Source organism: Vipera berus (assembly GCF_964194415.1).
Source record: "Vipera berus genome assembly, chromosome: 11".
NCBI classification, from domain to species: domain Eukaryota; kingdom Metazoa; phylum Chordata; class Lepidosauria; order Squamata; family Viperidae; genus Vipera; species Vipera berus.
This window is the reverse complement of record NC_138214.1, coordinates 19,223,821-19,247,742: the sequence shown is the minus strand read 5'-3', so window position 1 is coordinate 19,247,742 and position 23,922 is coordinate 19,223,821.

The following is a 23,922-nucleotide window of genomic DNA, read 5'->3' as shown; positions in this document are numbered from 1 at the left end:
TTTTTGGTCTTCGGGGAGGCAGGGGAACATGAATATGTGTTTGTTTTTTGAATTTGAGCTCTTTGTGCAATGGGCACTTTTCATACTATAAGCAGTTTTTCCTAACAAATGCAAGATATAGCATGGGCTATCTCTGCAAGGAAACTTCACATCTGCAAAAGTCATGGTTTTTTGATCTTCGGGGAGGCAGGAGAACAGGAATATGTGTTTGTTTTTCGAATTTGAGCTCTTTCTGCAATGGGCACTTTTCATACTATAAGCAGTTTTTCCTAACAAATGCAAGATATAGCATGGGCTATCTCCGCAAGCAAACTTCAGATCTGCAAAAGTCATGGTTTTTTCGTTTTCGGGGAGGCAGGGGAACAGGAATATGTGTTTGTTTTGCGAATTTGAGCTCTTTCTGCAATGGGCACTTTTCATGCTCTAAGCAGTTTTTCCTAACAAATGCAAGTTATAGCATGGGCTATCTCCGCAAGGAAACTTCACATCTGCAAAAGTCATGGTTTTTTGGTGTTCAGTGAGCTGGGGGAACATGAATACGTGTTTCTTTTTCGAATTTGAGCTCTTTCTGCAAAGGGCACTTTTCATGCTCTAAGCAGTTTTTCCTAACAAATGCAAGATATAGCATGGGCTATCTCCGCAAGGAAACTTCAGATCTGCAAAACTCATGGTTTTTTGGTGTTCAGTGAGCTGGGGGAACATGAATACGTGTTTGTTTTTCGAATTTGAGCTCTTTCTGCAATGGGCACTTTTCATGCTCTAAGCAGTTTTTCCTAACAAATGCAAGTTATAGCATGGGCTATCTCCGCAAGGAAACTTCAGATCTGCAAAAGTCATGGTTTTTCGTCTTCGGGGAGGCAGGGGAACAGGAATATGTGTTTGTTTTGCGAATTTGAGCTCTATCTGCAATGGGCACTTTTCATGCTATAAGCAGTTTTTCCTAACAAATGCAAGATATAGCATGGGCTATCTCCGCAAGGAAACTTCAGATCTGCAAAAGTCATGGTTTTTTGGTCTTTGGGGAGGCAGGGGAACAGGAATATGTGTTTGTTTTGCGAATTTGAGCTCTATCTGCAATGGGCACTTTTCATGCTATAAGCAGTTTTTCCTAACAAATGCAAGATATAGCATGGGCTATCTCCGCAAGGAAACTTCAGATCTGCAAAAGTCATGTTTTTTTGGTCTTTGGGGAGGCAGGGGAACAGGAATACGTGTTTGTTTTTTGAATTTGAGCTCTTTCTGCAATGGGCACTTTTCATGCTCTAAGCAGTTTTTCCTAACAAATGCAAGATATAGCATGGGCTATCTCCGCAAGGAAACTTCAGATCTGCAAAAGTCATGGTTTTTCATCTTCGGGGAGGCAGGGGAACAGGAATATGTGTTTGTTTTGCGAATTTGAGCTCTATCTGCAATGGGCACTTTTCATGCTATAAGCAGTTTTTCCTAACAAATGCAAGATATAGCATGGGCTATCTCCGCAAGGAAACTTCAGATCTGCAAAAGTCATGTTTTTTTGGTCTTTGGGGAGGCAGGGGAACAGGAATACGTGTTTGTTTTTCGAATTTGAGCTCTTTCTGCAATGGGCACTTTTCATGCTCTAAGCAGTTTTTCCTAACAAATGCAAGATATAGCATGGGCTATCTCCGCAAGGAAACTTCACATCTGCAAAAGTCATGGTTTTTTGGTCTTTGGGGAGGCAGGGGAAGAGGAATATGTGTTTGTTTTTCGAATTTGAGCTCTTTCTGCAATGGGCACTTTTCATACTATAAGCAGTTTTTCCTAATAAATGCAAGATATAGCATGGGCTATCTCCGCAAGGAAACTTCAGATCTGCAAAACTCATGGTTTTTTGGTGTTCAGTGAGCTGGGGGAACATGAATACGTGTTTGTTTTTCGAATTTGAGCTCTTTCTGCAATGGGCACTTTTCATGCTCTAAGCAGTTTTTCCTAACAAATGCAAGTTATAGCATGGGCTATCTCCGCAAGGAAACTTCACATCTGCAAAAGTCATGGTTTTTTGGTGTTCAGTGAGCTGGGGGAACATGAATACGTGTTTGTTTTTCGAATTTGAGCTCTTTCTGCAATGGGCACTTTTCATGCTATAAGCAGTTTTTCCTAACAAATGCAAGATATAACATGGGCTATCTCCGCAAGGAAACTTCAGATCTGCAAAAGTCATGGTTTTTTGGTCTTCGGGGAGGCAGGGGAACATGAATATGTGTTTGTTTTTTGAATTTGAGCTCTTTATGCAATGGGCACTTTTCATACTATAAGCAGTTTTTCCTAACAAATGCAAGATATAGCATGGGCTATCTCTGCAAGGAAACTTCACATCTGCAAAAGTCATGGTTTTTTGATCTTCGGGGAGGCAGGGGAACAGGAATATGTGTTTGTTTTTCGAATTTGAGCTCTTTCTGCAATGGGCACTTTTCATACTATAAGCAGTTTTTCCTAACAAATGCAAGATATAGCATGGGCTATCTCCGCAAGCAAACTTCAGATCTGCAAAAGTCATGGTTTTTTCGTTTTCGGGGAGGCAGGGGAACAGGAATATGTGTTTGTTTTGCGAATTTGAGCTCTTTCTGCAATGGGCACTTTTCATGCTCTAAGCAGTTTTTCCTAACAAATGCAAGTTATAGCATGGGCTATCTCCGCAAGGAAACTTCACATCTGCAAAAGTCATGGTTTTTTGGTGTTCAGTGAGCTGGGGGAACATGAATACGTGTTTCTTTTTCGAATTTGAGCTCTTTCTGCAAAGGGCACTTTTCATGCTCTAAGCAGTTTTTCCTAACAAATGCAAGATATAGCATGGGCTATCTCCGCAAGGAAACTTCAGATCTGCAAAACTCATGGTTTTTTGGTGTTCAGTGAGCTGGGGGAACATGAATACGTGTTTGTTTTTCGAATTTGAGCTCTTTCTGCAATGGGCACTTTTCATGCTCTAAGCAGTTTTTCCTAACAAATGCAAGTTATAGCATGGGCTATCTCCGCAAGGAAACTTCACATCTGCAAAAGTCATGGTTTTTTGATCTTCGGGGAGGTAGGGGAAGAGGAATATGTGTTTGTTTTTCGAATTTGAGCTCTTTCTGCAATGGGCACTTTTCATGCTCTAAGCAGTTTTTCCTAACAAATGCAAGTTATAGCATGGGCTATCTCCGCAAGGAAACTTCACATCTGCAAAAGTCATGGTTTTTTGGTGTTCAGTGAGCTGGGGGAACATGAATACGTGTTTGTTTTTCGAATTTGAGCTCTTTCTGCAAAGGGCACTTTTCATGCTCTAAGCAGTTTTTCCTAACAAATGCAAGATATAGCATGGGCTATCTCCGCAAGGAAACTTCAGATCTGCAAAACTCATGGTTTTTTGGTGTTCAGTGAGCTGGGGGAACATGAATACGTGTTTGTTTTTCGAATTTGAGCTCTTTCTGCAATGGGCACTTTTCATGCTCTAAGCAGTTTTTCCTAACAAATGCAAGTTATAGCATGGGCTATCTCCGCAAGGAAACTTCACATCTGCAAAAGTCATGGTTTTTTGGTGTTCAGTGAGCTGGGGGAACATGAATACGTGTTTGTTTTTCGAATTTGAGCTCTTTCTGCAAAGGGCACTTTTCATGCTCTAAGCAGTTTTTCCTAACAAATGCAAGTTATAGCATGGGCTATCTCCGCAAGGAAACTTCACATCTGCAAAAGTCATGGTTTTTTGGTGTTCAGTGACCTGGGGGAACATGAATACGTGTTTGTTTTTCGAATTTGAGCTCTTTCTGCAATGGGCACTTTTCATGCTCTAAGCAGTTTTTCCTAACAAATGCAAGTTATAGCATGGGCTATCTCCGCAAGGAAACTTCACATCTGCAAAAGTCATGGTTTTTTGATCTTCGGGGAGGCAGGGGAACAGGAATATGTGTTTGTTTTTCGAATTTGAGCTCTTTCTGCAATGGGCACTTTTCATACTATAAGCAGTTTTTCCTAACAAATGCAAGATATAACATGGGCTATCTCCGCAAGGAAACTTCAGATCTGCAAAAGTCATGGTTTTTTGGTGTTCAGTGAGCTGGGGGAACATGAATACGTGTTTGTTTTTCGAATTTGAGCTCTTTCTGCAATGGGCACTTTTCATGCTCTAAGCAGTTTTTCCTAACAAATGCAAGATATAGCATGGGCTATCTCCGCAAGGAAACTTCACATCTGCAAAAGTCATGGTTTTTTGGTCTTCGGGGAGGCAGGGGAACAGGAATATGTGTTTGTTTTTCGAATTTGAGCTCTTTCTGCAATGGGCACTTTTCATACTATAAGCAGTTTTTCCTAACAAATGCAAGATATAGCATGGGCTATCTCCGCAAGCAAACTTCAGATCTGCAAAAGTCATGGTTTTTTCGTCTTCGGGGAGGCAGGGGAAAGGAATATGTGTTTGTTTTGCGAATTTGAGCTCTTTCTGCAATGGGCACTTTTCATGCTCTAAGCAGTTTTTCCTAACAAATGCAAGTTATAGCATGGGCTATCTCCGCAAGGAAACTTCACATCTGCAAAAGTCATGGTTTTTTGGTGTTCAGTGAGCTGGGGGAACATGAATACGTGTTTCTTTTTCGAATTTGAGCTCTTTCTGCAAAGGGCACTTTTCATGCTCTAAGCAGTTTTTCCTAACAAATGCAAGATATAGCATGGGCTATCTCCGCAAGGAAACTTCAGATCTGCAAAACTCATGGTTTTTTGGTGTTCAGTGAGCTGGGGGAACATGAATACGTGTTTGTTTTTCGAATTTGAGCTCTTTCTGCAATGGGCACTTTTCATGCTCTAAGCAGTTTTTCCTAACAAATGCAAGTTATAGCATGGGCTATCTCCGCAAGGAAACTTCACATCTGCAAAAGTCATGGTTTTTTGATCTTCGGGGAGGCAGGGGAAGAGGAATATGTGTTTGTTTTTCGAATTTGAGCTCTTTCTGCAATGGGCACTTTTCATGCTCTAAGCAGTTTTTCCTAACAAATGCAAGATATAGCATGGGCTATCTCCGCAAGGAAACTTCACATCTGCAAAAGTCATGGTTTTTTGGTGTTCAGTGAGCTGGGGGAACATGAATACGTGTTTGTTTTTCGAATTTGAGCTCTTTCTGCAAAGGGCACTTTTCATGCTCTAAGCAGTTTTTCCTAACAAATGCAAGATATAGCATGGGCTATCTCCGCAAGGAAACTTCAGATCTGCAAAACTCATGGTTTTTTGGTGTTCAGTGAGCTGGGGGAACATGAATACGTGTTTGTTTTTCGAATTTGAGCTCTTTCTGCAATGGGCACTTTTCATGCTCTAAGCAGTTTTTCCTAACAAATGCAAGTTATAGCATGGGCTATCTCCGCAAGGAAACTTCACATCTGCAAAAGTCATGGTTTTTTGGTGTTCAGTGAGCTGGGGGAACATGAATACGTGTTTGTTTTTCGAATTTGAGCTCTTTCTGCAAAGGGCACTTTTCATGCTCTAAGCAGTTTTTCCTAACAAATGCAAGTTATAGCATGGGCTATCTCCGCAAGGAAACTTCACATCTGCAAAAGTCATGGTTTTTTGATCTTCGGGGAGGCAGGGGAACAGGAATATGTGTTTGTTTTTCGAATTTGAGCTCTTTCTGCAATGGGCACTTTTCATACTATAAGCAGTTTTTCCTAACAAATGCAAGATATAACATGGGCTATCTCCGCAAGGAAACTTCAGATCTGCAAAAGTCATGGTTTTTTGGTGTTCAGTGACCTGGGGGAACATGAATACGTGTTTGTTTTTCAAATTTGAGCTCTTTCTGCAATGGGCACTTTTCATGCTCTAAGCAGTTTTTCCTAACAAATGCAAGTTATAGCATGGGCTATCTCCGCAAGGAAACTTCACATCTGCAAAAGTCATGGTTTTTTGGTCTTCGGGGAGGCAGGGGAACAGGAATATGTGTTTGTTTTTCGAATTTGAGCTCTTTCTGCAATGGGCACTTTTCATACTATAAGCAGTTTTTCCTAACAAATGCAAGATATAGCATGGGCTATCTCCGCAAGCAAACTTCAGATCTGCAAAAGTCATGGTTTTTTCGTCTTCGGGGAGGCAGGGGAAAGGAATATGTGTTTGTTTTGCGAATTTGAGCTCTTTCTGCAATGGGCACTTTTCATGCTCTAAGCAGTTTTTCCTAACAAATGCAAGATATAACATGGGCTATCTCCGCAAGGAAACTTCAGATCTGCAAAAGTCATGGTTTTTTGGTGTTCAGTGAGCCGGGGGGACATGAATACGTGTTTGTTTTTCGAATTTGAGCTCTTTCTGCAATGGGCACTTTTCATGCTCTAAGCAGTTTTTCCTAACAAATGCAAGATATAGCATGGGCTATCTCCGCAAGGAAACTTCAGTTCTGCAAAAGTCATGGTTTTTTGGTCTTTGGGGAGGCAGGGGAAGAGGAATATGTGTTTGTTTTTCGAATTTGAGCTCTTTCTGCAATGGGCACTTTTCATACTATAAGCAGTTTTTCCTAATAAATGCAAGATATAGCATGGGCTATCTCCGCAAGGAAACTTCAGATCTGCAAAACTCATGGTTTTTTGGTGTTCAGTGAGCTGGGGGAACATGAATACGTGTTTGTTTTTCGAATTTGAGCTCTTTCTGCAATGGGCACTTTTCATGCTCTAAGCAGTTTTTCCTAACAAATGCAAGTTATAGCATGGGCTATCTCCGCAAGGAAACTTCACATCTGCAAAAGTCATGGTTTTTTGGTGTTCAGTGAGCTGGGGGAACATGAATACGTGTTTGTTTTTTGAATTTGAGCTCTTTCTGCAATGGGCACTTTTCATGCTATAAGCAGTTTTTCCTAACAAATGCAAGATATAACATGGGCTATCTCCGCAAGGAAACTTCAGATCTGCAAAAGTCATGGTTTTTTGGTCTTCGGGGAGGCAGGGGAACATGAATATGTGTTTGTTTTTTGAATTTGAGCTCTTTGTGCAATGGGCACTTTTCATACTATAAGCAGTTTTTCCTAACAAATGCAAGATATAGCATGGGCTATCTCTGCAAGGAAACTTCACATCTGCAAAAGTCATGGTTTTTTGATCTTCGGGGAGGCAGGGGAACAGGAATATGTGTTTGTTTTTCGAATTTGAGCTCTTTCTGCAATGGGCACTTTTCATACTATAAGCAGTTTTTCCTAACAAATGCAAGATATAGCATGGGCTATCTCCGCAAGCAAACTTCAGATCTGCAAAAGTCATGGTTTTTTCGTTTTCGGGGAGGCAGGGGAACAGGAATATGTGTTTGTTTTGCGAATTTGAGCTCTTTCTGCAATGGGCACTTTTCATGCTCTAAGCAGTTTTTCCTAACAAATGCAAGTTATAGCATGGGCTATCTCCGCAAGGAAACTTCACATCTGCAAAAGTCATGGTTTTTTGGTGTTCAGTGAGCTGGGGGAACATGAATACGTGTTTCTTTTTCGAATTTGAGCTCTTTCTGCAAAGGGCACTTTTCATGCTCTAAGCAGTTTTTCCTAACAAATGCAAGATATAGCATGGGCTATCTCCGCAAGGAAACTTCAGATCTGCAAAACTCATGGTTTTTTGGTGTTCAGTGAGCTGGGGGAACATGAATACTTGTTTGTTTTTCGAATTTGAGCTCTTTCTGCAATGGGCACTTTTCATGCTCTAAGCAGTTTTTCCTAACAAATGCAAGTTATAGCATGGGCTATCTCCGCAAGGAAACTTCAGATCTGCAAAAGTCATGGTTTTTTGATCTTCGGGGAGGCAGGGGAAGAGGAATATGTGTTTGTTTTTCGAATTTGAGCTCTTTCTGCAATGGGCACTTTTCATGCTCTAAGCAGTTTTTCCTAACAAATGCAAGTTATAGCATGGGCTATCTCCGCAAGGAAACTTCACATCTGCAAAAGTCATGGTTTTTTGGTGTTCAGTGAGCTGGGGGAACATGAATACGTGTTTGTTTTTCGAATTTGAGCTCTTTCTGCAAAGGGCACTTTTCATGCTCTAAGCAGTTTTTCCTAACAAATGCAAGATATAGCATGGGCTATCTCCGCAAGGAAACTTCAGATCTGCAAAACTCATGGTTTTTTGGTGTTCAGTGAGCTGGGGGAACATGAATACGTGTTTGTTTTTCGAATTTGAGCTCTTTCTGCAATGGGCACTTTTCATGCTCTAAGCAGTTTTTCCTAACAAATGCAAGTTATAGCATGGGCTATCTCCGCAAGGAAACTTCACATCTGCAAAAGTCATGGTTTTTTGGTGTTCAGTGAGCTGGGGGAACATGAATACGTGTTTGTTTTTCGAATTTGAGCTCTTTCTGCAAAGGGCACTTTTCATGCTCTAAGCAGTTGTTCCTAACAAATGCAAGTTATAGCATGGGCTATCTCCGCAAGGAAACTTCACATCTGCAAAAGTCATGGTTTTTTGGTGTTCAGTGACCTGGGGGAACATGAATACGTGTTTGTTTTTCGAATTTGAGCTCTTTCTGCAATGGGCACTTTTCATGCTCTAAGCAGTTTTTCCTAACAAATGCAAGTTATAGCATGGGCTATCTCCGCAAGGAAACTTCACATCTGCAAAAGTCATGGTTTTTTGATCTTCGGGGAGGCAGGGGAACAGGAATATGTGTTTGTTTTTCGAATTTGAGCTCTTTCTGCAATGGGCACTTTTCATAATATAAGCAGTTTTTCCTAACAAATGCAAGATATAGCATGGGCTATCTCCGCAAGGAAACTTCAGATCTGCAAAAGTCATGGTTTTTTGGTGTTCAGTGAGCTGGGGGAACATGAATACGTGTTTGTTTTTCGAATTTGAGCTCTTTCTGCAATGGGCACTTTTCATGCTCTAAGCAGTTTTTCCTAACAAATGCAAGATATAGCATGGGCTATCTCCGCAAGGAAACTTCACATCTGCAAAAGTCATGGTTTTTTGGTCTTCGGGGAGGCAGGGGAACAGGAATATGTGTTTGTTTTTCGAATTTGAGCTCTTTCTGCAATGGGCACTTTTCATACTATAAGCAGTTTTTCCTAACAAATGCAAGATATAGCATGGGCTATCTCCGCAAGCAAACTTCAGATCTGCAAAAGTCATGGTTTTTTCGTCTTCGGGGAGGCAGGGGAAAGGAATATGTGTTTGTTTTGCGAATTTGAGCTCTTTCTGCAATGGGCACTTTTCATGCTCTAAGCAGTTTTTCCTAACAAATGCAAGATATAACATGGGCTATCTCCGCAAGGAAACTTCAGATCTGCAAAAGTCATGGTTTTTTGGTGTTCAGTGAGCCGGGGGGACATGAATACGTGTTTGTTTTTCGAATTTGAGCTCTTTCTGCAATGGGCACTTTTCATGCTCTAAGCAGTTTTTCCTAACAAATGCAAGATATAGCATGGGCTATCTCCGCAAGGAAACTTCAGATCTGCAAAAGTCATGGTTTTTCGTCTTCGGGGAGGCAGGGGAACAGGAATATGTGTTTGTTTTGCGAATTTGAGCTCTATCTGCAATGGGCACTTTTCATGCTATAAGCAGTTTTTCCTAACAAATGCAAGATATAGCATGGGCTATCTCCGCAAGGAAACTTCAGATCTGCAAAAGTCATGGTTTTTTGGTCTTTGGGGAGGCAGGGGAACAGGAATATGTGTTTGTTTTGCGAATTTGAGCTCTATCTGCAATGGGCACTTTTCATGCTATAAGCAGTTTTTCCTAACAACTGCAAGATATAACATGGGCTATCTCCGCAAGGAAACTTCAGATCTGCAAAAGTCATGGTTTTTTGGTCTTCGGGGAGGCAGGGGAACATGAATATGTGTTTGTTTTTTGAATTTGAGCTCTTTGTGCAATGGGCACTTTTCATACTATAAGCAGTTTTTCCTAACAAATGCAAGATATAACATGGGCTATCTCCGCAAGGAAACTTCAGATCTGCAAAAGTCATGGTTCTTTGGTGTTCAGTGAGCCGGGGGAACATGAATACGTGTTTGTTTTTCGAATTTGAGCTCTTTCTGCAATGGGCACTTTTCATGCTCTAAGCAGTTTTTCCTAACAAATGCAAGTTATAGCATGGGCTATCTCCGCAAGGAAACTTCACATCTGCAAAAGTCATGTTTTTTTGGTCTTTGGGGAGGCAGGGGAACAGGAAAACGTGTTTGTTTTTCGAATTTGAGCTCTTTCTGCAATGGGCACTTTTCATGCTCTAAGCAGTTTTTCCTAACAAATGCAAGATATAGTATGGGCTATCTCCGCAAGGAAACTTCACATCTGCAAAAGTCATGGTTTTTTGGTCTTTGGGGAGGCAGGGGAAGAGGAATATGTGTTTGTTTTTCGAATTTGAGCTCTTTCTGCAATGGGCACTTTTCATGCTATAAGCAGTTTTTCCTAACAAATGCAAGATATAACATGGGCTATCTCCGCAAGGAAACTTCACATCTGCAAAAGTCATGGTTTTTTGATCTTCGGGGAGGCAGGAGAACAGGAATATGTGTTTGTTTTTCGAATTTGAGCTCTTTCTGCAATGGGCACTTTTCATACTATAAGCAGTTTTTCCTAACAAATGCAAGATATAGCATGGGCTATCTCCGCAAGCAAACTTCAGATCTGCAAAAGTCATGGTTTTTTCGTTTTCGGGGAGGCAGGGGAACAGGAATATGTGTTTGTTTTGCGAATTTGAGCTCTTTCTGCAATGGGCACTTTTCATGCTCTAAGCAGTTTTTCCTAACAAATGCAAGTTATAGCATGGGCTATCTCCGCAAGGAAACTTCACATCTGCAAAAGTCATGGTTTTTTGGTGTTCAGTGAGCTGGGGGAACATGAATACGTGTTTCTTTTTCGAATTTGAGCTCTTTCTGCAAAGCGCACTTTTCATGCTCTAAGCAGTTTTTCCTAACAAATGCAAGATATAGCATGGGCTATCTCCGCAAGGAAACTTCAGATCTGCAAAACTCATGGTTTTTTGGTGTTCAGTGAGCTGGGGGAACATGAATACGTGTTTGTTTTTCGAATTTGAGCTCTTTCTGCAATGGGCACTTTTCATGCTCTAAGCAGTTTTTCCTAACAAATGCAAGTTATAGCATGGGCTATCTCCGCAAGGAAACTTCAGATCTGCAAAAGTCATGGTTTTTCGTCTTCGGGGAGGCAGGGGAACAGGAATATGTGTTTGTTTTGCGAATTTGAGCTCTATCTGCAATGGGCACTTTTCATGCTATAAGCAGTTTTTCCCTAACAAATGCAAGATATAGCATGGGCTATCTCCGCAAGGAAACTTCAGATCTGCAAAAGTCATGGTTTTTTGGTCTTTGGGGAGGCAGGGGAACAGGAATATGTGTTTGTTTTGCGAATTTGAGCTCTATCTGCAATGGGCACTTTTCATGCTATAAGCAGTTTTTCCTAACAAATGCAAGATATAACATGGGCTATCTCCGCAAGGAAACTTCAGATCTGCAAAAGTCATGGTTTTTTGGTCTTCGGGGAGGCAGGGGAACATGAATATGTGTTTGTTTTTTGAATTTGAGCTCTTTGTGCAATGGGCACTTTTCATACTATAAGCAGTTTTTCCTAACAAATGCAAGATATAACATGGGCTATCTCCGCAAGGAAACTTCAGATCTGCAAAAGTCATGGTTTTTTGGTGTTCAGTGAGCCGGGGGAACATGAATACGTGTTTGTTTTTCGAATTTGAGCTCTTTCTGCAATGGGCACTTTTCATGCTCTAAGCAGTTTTTCCTAACAAATGCAAGATATAGCATGGGCTATCTCCGCAAGGAAACTTCAGATCTGCAAAAGTCTGGTTTTTTGGTCTTTGGGGAGGCAGGGGAACAGGAATACGTGTTTGTTTTTCGAATTTGAGCTCTTTCTGCAATGGGCACTTTTCATGCTCTAAGCAGTTTTTCCTAACAAATGCAAGATATAGCATGGGCTATCTCCGCAAGGAAACTTCACATCTGCAAAAGTCATGGTTTTTTGGTCTTTGGGGAGGCAGGGGAAGAGGAATATGTGTTTGTTTTTCGAATTTGAGCTCTTTCTGCAATGGGCACTTTTCATACTATAAGCAGTTTTTCCTAATAAATGCAAGATATAGCATGGGCTATCTCCGCAAGGAAACTTCAGATCTGCAAAACTCATGGTTTTTTGGTGTTCAGTGAGCTGGGGGAACATGAATACGTGTTTGTTTTTCGAATTTGAGCTCTTTCTGCAATGGGCACTTTTCATGCTCTAAGCAGTTTTTCCTAACAAATGCAAGTTATAGCATGGGCTATCTCCGCAAGGAAACTTCACATCTGCAAAAGTCATGGTTTTTTGGTGTTCAGTGAGCTGGGGGAACATGAATACGTGTTTGTTTTTCGAATTTGAGCTCTTTCTGCAATGGGCACTTTTCATGCTATAAGCAGTTTTTCCTAACAAATGCAAGATATAACATGGGCTATCTCCGCAAGGAAACTTCAGATCTGCAAAAGTCATGGTTTTTTGGTCTTCGGGGAGGCAGGGGAACATGAATATGTGTTTGTTTTTTGAATTTGAGCTCTTTGTGCAATGGGCACTTTTCATACTATAAGCAGTTTTTCCTAACAAATGCAAGATATAGCATGGGCTATCTCTGCAAGGAAACTTCACATCTGCAAAAGTCATGGTTTTTTGATCTTCGGGGAGGCAGGGGAACAGGAATATGTGTTTGTTTTTCGAATTTGAGCTCTTTCTGCAATGGGCACTTTTCATACTATAAGCAGTTTTTCCTAATAAATGCAAGATATAGCATGGGCTATATCCGCAAGGAAACTTCAGATCTGCAAAACTCATGGTTTTTTGGTGTTCAGTGAGCTGGGGGAACATGAATACGTGTTTGTTTTTCGAATTTGAGCTCTTTCTGCAATGGGCACTTTTCATGCTCTAAGCAGTTTTTCCTAACAAATGCAAGATATAACATGGGCTATCTCCGCAAGGAAACTTCAGATCTGCAAAAGTCATGGTTTTTTGGTCTTCGGGGAGGCAGGGGAACATGAATATGTGTTTGTTTTTTGAATTTGAGCTCTTTGTGCAATGGGCACTTTTCATACTATAAGCAGTTTTTCCTAACAAATGCAAGATATAGCATGGGCTATCTCTGCAAGGAAACTTCACATCTGCAAAAGTCATGGTTTTTTGATCTTCGGGGAGGCAGGGGAACAGGAATATGTGTTTGTTTTTCGAATTTGAGCTCTTTCTGCAATGGGCACTTTTCATACTATAAGCAGTTTTTCCTAATAAATGCAAGATATAGCATGGGCTATATCCGCAAGGAAACTTCAGATCTGCAAAACTCATGGTTTTTTGGTGTTCAGTGAGCTGGGGGAACATGAATACGTGTTTGTTTTTCGAATTTGAGCTCTTTCTGCAATGGGCACTTTTCATGCTCTAAGCAGTTTTTCCTAACAAATGCAAGTTATAGCATGGGCTATCTCCGCAAGGAAACTTCAGATCTGCAAAAGTCATGGTTTTTCGTCTTCGGGGAGGCAGGGGAACAGGAATATGTGTTTGTTTTGCGAATTTGAGCTCTATCTGCAATGGGCACTTTTCATGCTATAAGCAGTTTTTCCCTAACAAATGCAAGATATAGCATGGGCTATCTCCGCAAGGAAACTTCAGATCTGCAAAAGTCATGGTTTTTTGGTCTTTGGGGAGGCAGGGGAACAGGAATATGTGTTTGTTTTGCGAATTTGAGCTCTATCTGCAATGGGCACTTTTCATGCTATAAGCAGTTTTTCCTAACAAATGCAAGATATAACATGGGCTATCTCCGCAAGGAAACTTCAGATCTGCAAAAGTCATGGTTTTTTGGTCTTCGGGGAGGCAGGGGAACATGAATATGTGTTTGTTTTTTGAATTTGAGCTCTTTGTGCAATGGGCACTTTTCATACTATAAGCAGTTTTTCCTAACAAATGCAAGATATAACATGGGCTATCTCCGCAAGGAAACTTCAGATCTGCAAAAGTCATGGTTTTTTGGTGTTCAGTGAGCCGGGGGAACATGAATACGTGTTTGTTTTTCGAATTTGAGCTCTTTCTGCAATGGGCACTTTTCATGCTCTAAGCAGTTTTTCCTAACAAATGCAAGATATAGCATGGGCTATCTCCGCAAGGAAACTTCAGATCTGCAAAAGTCTGGTTTTTTGGTCTTTGGGGAGGCAGGGGAACAGGAATACGTGTTTGTTTTTCGAATTTGAGCTCTTTCTGCAATGGGCACTTTTCATGCTCTAAGCAGTTTTTCCTAACAAATGCAAGATATAGCATGGGCTATCTCCGCAAGGAAACTTCACATCTGCAAAAGTCATGGTTTTTTGGTCTTTGGGGAGGCAGGGGAAGAGGAATATGTGTTTGTTTTTCGAATTTGAGCTCTTTCTGCAATGGGCACTTTTCATACTATAAGCAGTTTTTCCTAATAAATGCAAGATATAGCATGGGCTATCTCCGCAAGGAAACTTCAGATCTGCAAAACTCATGGTTTTTTGGTGTTCAGTGAGCTGGGGGAACATGAATACGTGTTTGTTTTTCGAATTTGAGCTCTTTCTGCAATGGGCACTTTTCATGCTCTAAGCAGTTTTTCCTAACAAATGCAAGTTATAGCATGGGCTATCTCCGCAAGGAAACTTCACATCTGCAAAAGTCATGGTTTTTTGGTGTTCAGTGAGCTGGGGGAACATGAATACGTGTTTGTTTTTCGAATTTGAGCTCTTTCTGCAATGGGCACTTTTCATGCTATAAGCAGTTTTTCCTAACAAATGCAAGATATAACATGGGCTATCTCCGCAAGGAAACTTCAGATCTGCAAAAGTCATGGTTTTTTGGTCTTCGGGGAGGCAGGGGAACATGAATATGTGTTTGTTTTTTGAATTTGAGCTCTTTGTGCAATGGGCACTTTTCATACTATAAGCAGTTTTTCCTAACAAATGCAAGATATAGCATGGGCTATCTCTGCAAGGAAACTTCACATCTGCAAAAGTCATGGTTTTTTGATCTTCGGGGAGGCAGGGGAACAGGAATATGTGTTTGTTTTTCGAATTTGAGCTCTTTCTGCAATGGGCACTTTTCATACTATAAGCAGTTTTTCCTAATAAATGCAAGATATAGCATGGGCTATATCCGCAAGGAAACTTCAGATCTGCAAAACTCATGGTTTTTTGGTGTTCAGTGAGCTGGGGGAACATGAATACGTGTTTGTTTTTCGAATTTGAGCTCTTTCTGCAATGGGCACTTTTCATGCTCTAAGCAGTTTTTCCTAACAAATGCAAGATATAACATGGGCTATCTCCGCAAGGAAACTTCAGATCTGCAAAAGTCATGGTTTTTTGGTCTTCGGGGAGGCAGGGGAACATGAATATGTGTTTGTTTTTTGAATTTGAGCTCTTTGTGCAATGGGCACTTTTCATACTATAAGCAGTTTTTCCTAACAAATGCAAGATATAGCATGGGCTATCTCTGCAAGGAAACTTCACATCTGCAAAAGTCATGGTTTTTTGGTCTTTGGGGAGGCAGGGGAAGAGGAATATGTGTTTGTTTTTCGAATTTGAGCTCTTTCTGCAATGGGCACTTTTCATACTATAAGCAGTTTTTCCTAATAAATGCAAGATATAGCATGGGCTATCTCCGCAAGGAAACTTCAGATCTGCAAAACTCATGGTTTTTTGGTGTTCAGTGAGCTGGGGGAACATGAATACGTGTTTGTTTTTCGAATTTGAGCTCTTTCTGCAATGGGCACTTTTCATGCTCTAAGCAGTTTTTCCTAACAAATGCAAGTTATAGCATGGGCTATCTCCGCAAGGAAACTTCACATCTGCAAAAGTCATGGTTTTTTGGTGTTCAGTGAGCTGGGGGAACATGAATACGTGTTTGTTTTTCGAATTTGAGCTCTTTCTGCAAAGGGCACTTTTCATGCTCTAAGCAGTTTTTCCTAACAAATGCAAGATATAGCATGGGCTATCTCCGCAAGGAAACTTCAGATCTGCAAAACTCATGGTTTTTTGGTGTTCAGTGAGCTGGGGGAACATGAATACGTGTTTGTTTTTCGAATTTGAGCTCTTTCTGCAATGGGCACTTTTCATGCTCTAAGCAGTTTTTCCTAACAAATGCAAGTTATAGCATGGGCTATCTCCGCAAGGAAACTTCACATCTGCAAAAGTCATGGTTTTTTGATCTTCGGGGAGGCAGGGGAACAGGAATATGTGTTTGTTTTTCGAATTTGAGCTCTTTCTGCAATGGGCACTTTTCATACTATAAGCAGTTTTTCCTAACAAATGCAAGATATAACATGGGCTATCTCCGCAAGGAAACTTCAGATCTGCAAAAGTCATGGTTTTTTGGTGTTCAGTGAGCCGGGGGGACATGAATACGTGTTTGTTTTTCGAATTTGAGCTCTTTCTGCAATGGGCACTTTTCATGCTCTAAGCAGTTTTTCCTAACAAATGCAAGATATAACATGGGCTATCTCCGCAAGGAAACTTCAGATCTGCAAAAGTCATGGTTTTTCGTCTTCGGGGAGGCAGGGGAACAGGAATATGTGTTTGTTTTGCGAATTTGAGCTCTATCTGCAATGGGCACTTTTCATGCTATAAGCAGTTTTTCCTAACAAATGCAAGATATAGCATGGGCTATCTCCGCAAGGAAACTTCAGATCTGCAAAAGTCATGGTTTTTTGGTCTTTGGGGAGGCAGGGGAACAGGAATATGTGTTTGTTTTGCGAATTTGAGCTCTCTCTTCAATGGGCACTTTTCATGCTATAAGCAGTTTTTCCTAACAAATGCAAGATATAACATGGGCTATCTCCGCAAGGAAACTTCAGATCTGCAAAAGTCATGGTTTTTTGGTCTTCGGGGAGGCAGGGGAACATGAATATGTGTTTGTTTTTTGAATTTGAGCTCTTTGTGCAATGGGCACTTTTCATACTATAAGCAGTTTTTCCTAACAAATGCAAGATATAACATGGGCTATCTCCGCAAGGAAACTTCAGATCTGCAAAAGTCATGGTTTTTTGGTGTTCAGTGAGCCGGGGGAACATGAATACGTGTTTGTTTTTCGAATTTGAGCTCTTTCTGCAATGGGCACTTTTCATGCTCTAAGCAGTTTTTCCTAACAAATGCAAGATATAGCATGGGCTATCTCCGCAAGGAAACTTCAGATCTTCAAAAGTCATGTTTTTTTGGTCTTTGGGGAGGCAGGGGAACAGGAATACGTGTTTGTTTTTCGAATTTGAGCTCTTTCTGCAATGGGCACTTTTCATGCTCTAAGCAGTTTTTCCTAACAAATGCAAGATATAGCATGGGCTATCTCCGCAAGGAAACTTCAGATCTGCAAAAGTCATGGTTTTTCGTCTTCGGGGAGGCAGGGGAACAGGAATATGTGTTTGTTTTGCGAATTTGAGCTCTATCTGCAATGGGCACTTTTCATGCTATAAGCAGTTTTTCCTAACAAATGCAAGATATAGCATGGGCTATCTCCGCAAGGAAACTTCAGATCTGCAAAAGTCATGGTTTTTTGGTCTTTGGGGAGGCAGGGGAACAGGAATATGTGTTTGTTTTTCGAATTTGAGCTCTATCTGCAATGGGCACTTTTCATGCTATAAGCAGTTTTTCCTAACAAATGCAAGATATAACATGGGCTATCTCCGCAAGGAAACTTCAGATCTGCAAAAGTCATGGTTTTTTGGTCTTCGGGGAGGCAGGGGAACATGAATATGTGTTTGTTTTTTGAATTTGAGCTCTTTGTGCAATGGGCACTTTTCATACTATAAGCAGTTTTTCCTAACAAATGCAAGATATAACATGGGCTATCTCCGCAAGGAAACTTCAGATCTGCAAAAGTCATGGTTTTTTGGTGTTCAGTGAGCCGGGGGAACATGAATACGTGTTTGTTTTTCGAATTTGAGCTCTTTCTGCAATGGGCACTTTTCATGCTCTAAGCAGTTTTTCCTAACAAATGCAAGATATAGCATGGGCTATCTCCGCAAGGAAACTTCAGATCTGCAAAAGTCATGTTTTTTTGGTCTTTGGGGAGGCAGGGGAACAGGAATACGTGTTTGTTTTTCGAATTTCAGCTCTTTCTGCAATGGGCACTTTTCATGCTCTAAGCAGTTTTTCCTAACAAATGCAAGATATAGCATGGGCTATCTCCGCAAGGAAACTTCACATCTGCAAAAGTCATGGTTTTTTGGTCTTTGGGGAGGCAGGGGAAGAGGAATATGTGTTTGTTTTTCGAATTTGAGCTCTTTCTGCAATGGGCACTTTTCATACTATAAGCAGTTTTTCCTAATAAATGCAAGATATAGCATGGGCTATCTCCGCAAGGAAACTTCAGATCTGCAAAACTCATGGTTTTTTGGTGTTCAGTGAGCTGGGGGAACATGAATACTTGTTTGTTTTTCGAATTTGAGCTCTTTCTGCAATGGGCACTTTTCATGCTCTAAGCAGTTTTTCCTAACAAATGCAAGTTATAGCATGGGCTATCTCCGCAAGGAAACTTCACATCTGCAAAAGTCATGGTTTTTTGGTGTTCAGTGAGCTGGGGGAACATGAATACGTGTTTGTTTTTCGAATTTGAGCTCTTTCTGCAATGGGCACTTTTCATGCTATAAGCAGTTTTTCCTAACAAATGCAAGATATAACATGGGCTATCTCCGCAAGGAAACTTCAGATCTGCAAAAGTCATGGTTTTTTGGTCTTTGGGGAGGCAGGGGAACAGGAATATGTGTTTGTTTTGCGAATTTGAGCTCTCTCTTCAATGGGCACTTTTCATGCTATAAGCAGTTTTTCCTAACAAATGCAAGATATAACATGGGCTATCTCCGCAAGGAAACTTCAGATCTGCAAAAGTCATGGTTTTTTGGTCTTCGGGGAGGCAGGGGAACATGAATATGTGTTTGTTTTTTGAATTTGAGCTCTTTGTGCAATGGGCACTTTTCATACTATAAGCAGTTTTTCCTAACAAATGCAAGATATAACATGGGCTATCTCCGCAAGGAAACTTCAGATCTGCAAAAGTCATGGTTTTTTGGTGTTCAGTGAGCCGGGGGAACATGAATACGTGTTTGTTTTTCGAATTTGAGCTCTTTCTGCAATGGGCACTTTTCATGCTCTAAGCAGTTTTTCCTAACAAATGCAAGATATAGCATGGGCTATCTCCGCAAGGAAACTTCAGATCTTCAAAAGTCATGTTTTTTTGGTCTTTGGGGAGGCAGGGGAACAGGAATACGTGTTTGTTTTTCGAATTTGAGCTCTTTCTGCAATGGGCACTTTTCATGCTCTAAGCAGTTTTTCCTAACAAATGCAAGATATAGCATGGGCTATCTCCGCAAGGAAACTTCAGATCTGCAAAAGTCATGGTTTTTCGTCTTCGGGGAGGCAGGGGAACAGGAATATGTGTTTGTTTTGCGAATTTGAGCTCTATCTGCAATGGGCACTTTTCATGCTATAAGCAGTTTTTCCTAACAAATGCAAGATATAGCATGGGCTATCTCCGCAAGGAAACTTCAGATCTGCAAAAGTCATGGTTTTTTGGTCTTTGGGGAGGCAGGGGAACAGGAATATGTGTTTGTTTTTCGAATTTGAGCTCTATCTGCAATGGGCACTTTTCATGCTATAAGCAGTTTTTCCTAACAAATGCAAGATATAACATGGGCTATCTCCGCAAGGAAACTTCAGATCTGCAAAAGTCATGGTTTTTTGGTCTTCGGGGAGGCAGGGGAACATGAATATGTGTTTGTTTTTTGAATTTGAGCTCTTTGTGCAATGGGCACTTTTCATACTATAAGCAGTTTTTCCTAACAAATGCAAGATATAACATGGGCTATCTCCGCAAGGAAACTTCAGATCTGCAAAAGTCATGGTTTTTTGGTGTTCAGTGAGCCGGGGGAACATGAATACGTGTTTGTTTTTCGAATTTGAGCTCTTTCTGCAATGGGCACTTTTCATGCTCTAAGCAGTTTTTCCTAACAAATGCAAGATATAGCATGGGCTATCTCCGCAAGGAAACTTCAGATCTGCAAAAGTCATGTTTTTTTGGTCTTTGGGGAGGCAGGGGAACAGGAATACGTGTTTGTTTTTCGAATTTCAGCTCTTTCTGCAATGGGCACTTTTCATGCTCTAAGCAGTTTTTCCTAACAAATGCAAGATATAGCATGGGCTATCTCCGCAAGGAAACTTCACATCTGCAAAAGTCATGGTTTTTTGGTCTTTGGGGAGGCAGGGGAAGAGGAATATGTGTTTGTTTTTCGAATTTGAGCTCTTTCTGCAATGGGCACTTTTCATACTATAAGCAGTTTTTCCTGATAAATGCAAGATATAGCATGGGCTATCTCCGCAAGGAAACTTCAGATCTGCAAAACTCATGGTTTTTTGGTGTTCAGTGAGCTGGGGGAACATGAATACTTGTTTGTTTTTCGAATTTGAGCTCTTTCTGCAATGGGCACTTTTCATGCTCTAAGCAGTTTTTCCTAACAAATGCAAGTTATAGCATGGGCTATCTCCGCAAGGAAACTTCACATCTGCAAAAGTCATGGTTTTTTGGTGTTCAGTGAGCTGGGGGAACATGAATACGTGTTTGTTTTTCGAATTTGAGCTCTTTCTGCAATGGGCACTTTTCATGCTATAAGCAGTTTTTCCTAACAAATGCAAGATATAACATGGGCTATCTCCGCAAGGAAACTTCAGATCTGCAAAAGTCATGGTTTTTTGGTCTTCGGGGAGGCAGGGGAACATGAATATGTGTTTGTTTTTTGAATTTGAGCTCTTTGTGCAATGGGCACTTTTCATACTATAAGCAGTTTTTCCTAACAAATGCAAGATATAGCATGGGCTATCTCTGCAAGGAAACTTCACATCTGCAAAAGTCATGGTTTTTTGATCTTCGGGGAGGCAGGGGAACAGGAATATGTGTTTGTTTTTCGAATTTGAGCTCTTTCTGCAATGGGCACTTTTCATACTATAAGCAGTTTTTCCTAACAAATGCAAGATATAGCATGGGCTATCTCCGCAAGCAAACTTCAGATCTGCAAAAGTCATGGTTTTTTCGTTTTCGGGGAGGCAGGGGAACAGGAATATGTGTTTGTTTTGCGAATTTGAGCTCTTTCTGCAATGGGCACTTTTCATGCTCTAAGCAGTTTTTCCTAACAAATGCAAGTTATAGCATGGGCTATCTCCGCAAGGAAACTTCACATCTGCAAAAGTCATGGTTTTTTGGTGTTCAGTGAGCTGGGGGAACATGAATACGTGTTTCTTTTTCGAATTTGAGCTCTTTCTGCAAAGGGCACTTTTCATGCTCTAAGCAGTTTTTCCTAACAAATGCAAGATATAGCATGGGCTATCTCCGCAAGGAAACTTCAGATCTGCAAAACTCATGGTTTTTTGGTGTTCAGTGAGCTGGGGGAACATGAATACGTGTTTGTTTTTCGAATTTGAGCTCTTTCTGCAATGGGCACTTTTCATGCTCTAAGCAGTTTTTCCTAACAAATGCAAGTTATTGCATGGGCTATCTCCGCAAGGAAACTTCACATCTGCAAAAGTCATGGTTTTTTGATCTTCGGGGAGGCAGGGGAAGAGGAATATGTGTTTGTTTTTCGAATTTGAGCTCTTTCTGCAATGGGCACTTTTCATGCTCTAAGCAGTTTTTCCTAACAAATGCAAGTTATAGCATGGGCTATCTCCGCAAGGAAACTTCACATCTGCAAAAGTCATGGTTTTTTGGTGTTCAGTGAGCTGGGGGAACATGAATACGTGTTTGTTTTTCGAATTTGAGCTCTTTCTGCAATGGGCACTTTTCATGCTCTAAGCAGTTTTTCCTAACAAATGCAAGTTATAGCATGGGCTATCTCCGCAAGGAAACTTCACATCTGCAAAAGTCATGGTTTTTTGGTCTTTGGGGAGGCAGGGGAACAGGAATATGTGTTTGTTTTGCGAATTTGAGCTCTATCTGCAATGGGCACTTTTCATGCTATAAGCAGTTTTTCCTAACAAATGCAAGATATAACATGGGCTATCTCCGCAAGGAAACTTCAGATCTGCAAAAGTCATGGTTTTTTGGTGTTCAGTGAGCCGGGGGAACATGAATACGTGTTTGTTTTTCGAATTTGAGCTCTTTCTGCAATGGGCACTTTTCATGCTCTAAGCAGTTTTTCCTAACAAATGCAAGATATAGCATGGGCTATCTCCGCAAGGAAACTTCAGATCTGCAAAAGTCATGGTTTTTCGTCTTCGGGGAGGCAGGGGAACAGGAATATGTGTTTGTTTTCCGAATTTGAGCTCTATCTGCAATGGGCACTTTTCATGCTATAAGCAGTTTTTCCTAACAAATGCAAGATATAACATGGGCTATCTCCGCAAGGAAACTTCACATCTGCAAAAGTCATGGTTTTTTGGTCTTCGGGGAGGCAGGGGAACAGGAATATGTGTTTGTTTTTTGAATTTGAGCTCTTTGTGCAATGGGCACTTTTCATACTATAAGCAGTTTTTCCTAACAAATGCAAGATATAACATGGGCTATCTCCGCAAGGAAACTTCACATCTGCAAAAGTCATGGTTTTTTGGTGTTCAGTGAGCTGGGGGAACATGAATACGTGTTTCTTTTTCGAATTTGAGCTCTTTCTGCAAAGGGCACTTTTCATGCTCTAAGCAGTTTTTCCTAACAAATGCAAGATATAGCATGGGCTATCTCCGCAAGGAAACTTCACATCTGCAAAGGTCATGGTTTTTTGGTCTTCGGGGAGGCAGGGGAACAGGAATATGTGTTTGTTTTTCGAATTTGAGCTCTTTCTGCAATGGGCACTTTTCATACTATAAGCAGTTTTTCCTAACAAATGCAAGATATAGCATGGGATATCTCCGCAAGTAAACTTCAGATCTGCAAAAGTCATGGTTTTTTGGTCTTCGGGGAGGCAGGGGAACATGAATATGTGTTTGTTTTTTGAATTTGAGCTCTTTGTGCAATGGACACTTTTCATACTATAAGCAGTTTTTCCTAACAAATGCAAGATATAACATGGGCTATCTCCGCAAGGAAACTTCAGATCTGCAAAAGTCATGGTTTTTTGGTCTTTGGGGAGGCAGGGGAAGAGGAATATGTGTTTGTTTTTCGAATTTGAGCTCTTTCTGCAATGGGCACTTTTCATACTATAAGCAGTTTTTCCTGATAAATGCAAGATATAGCATGGGCTATCTCCGCAAGGAAACTTCAGATCTGCAAAACTCATGGTTTTTTGGTGTTCAGTGAGCTGGGGGAACATGAATACTTGTTTGTTTTTCGAATTTGAGCTCTTTCTGCAATGGGCACTTTTCATGCTCTAAGCAGTTTTTCCTAACAAATGCAAGTTATAGCATGGGCTATCTCCGCAAGGAAACTTCACATCTGCAAAAGTCATGGTTTTTTGGTGTTCAGTGAGCTGGGGGAACATGAATACGTGTTTGTTTTTCGAATTTGAGCTCTTTCTGCAATGGGCACTTTTCATGCTATAAGCAGTTTTTCCTAACAAATGCAAGATATAACATGGGCTATCTCCGCAAGGAAACTTCAGATCTGCAAAAGTCATGGTTTTTTGGTCTTCGGGGAGGCAGGGGAACATGAATATGTGTTTGTTTTTTGAATTTGAGCTCTTTGTGCAATGGGCACTTTTCATACTATAAGCAGTTTTTCCTAACAAATGCAAGATATAGCATGGGCTATCTCTGCAAGGAAACTTCACATCTGCAAAAGTCATGGTTTTTTGATCTTCGGGGAGGCAGGGGAACAGGAATATGTGTTTGTTTTTCGAATTTGAGCTCTTTCTGCAATGGGCACTTTTCATACTATAAGCAGTTTTTCCTAACAAATGCAAGATATAGCATGGGCTATCTCCGCAAGCAAACTTCAGATCTGCAAAAGTCATGGTTTTTTCGTTTTCGGGGAGGCAGGGGAACAGGAATATGTGTTTGTTTTGCGAATTTGAGCTCTTTCTGCAATGGGCACT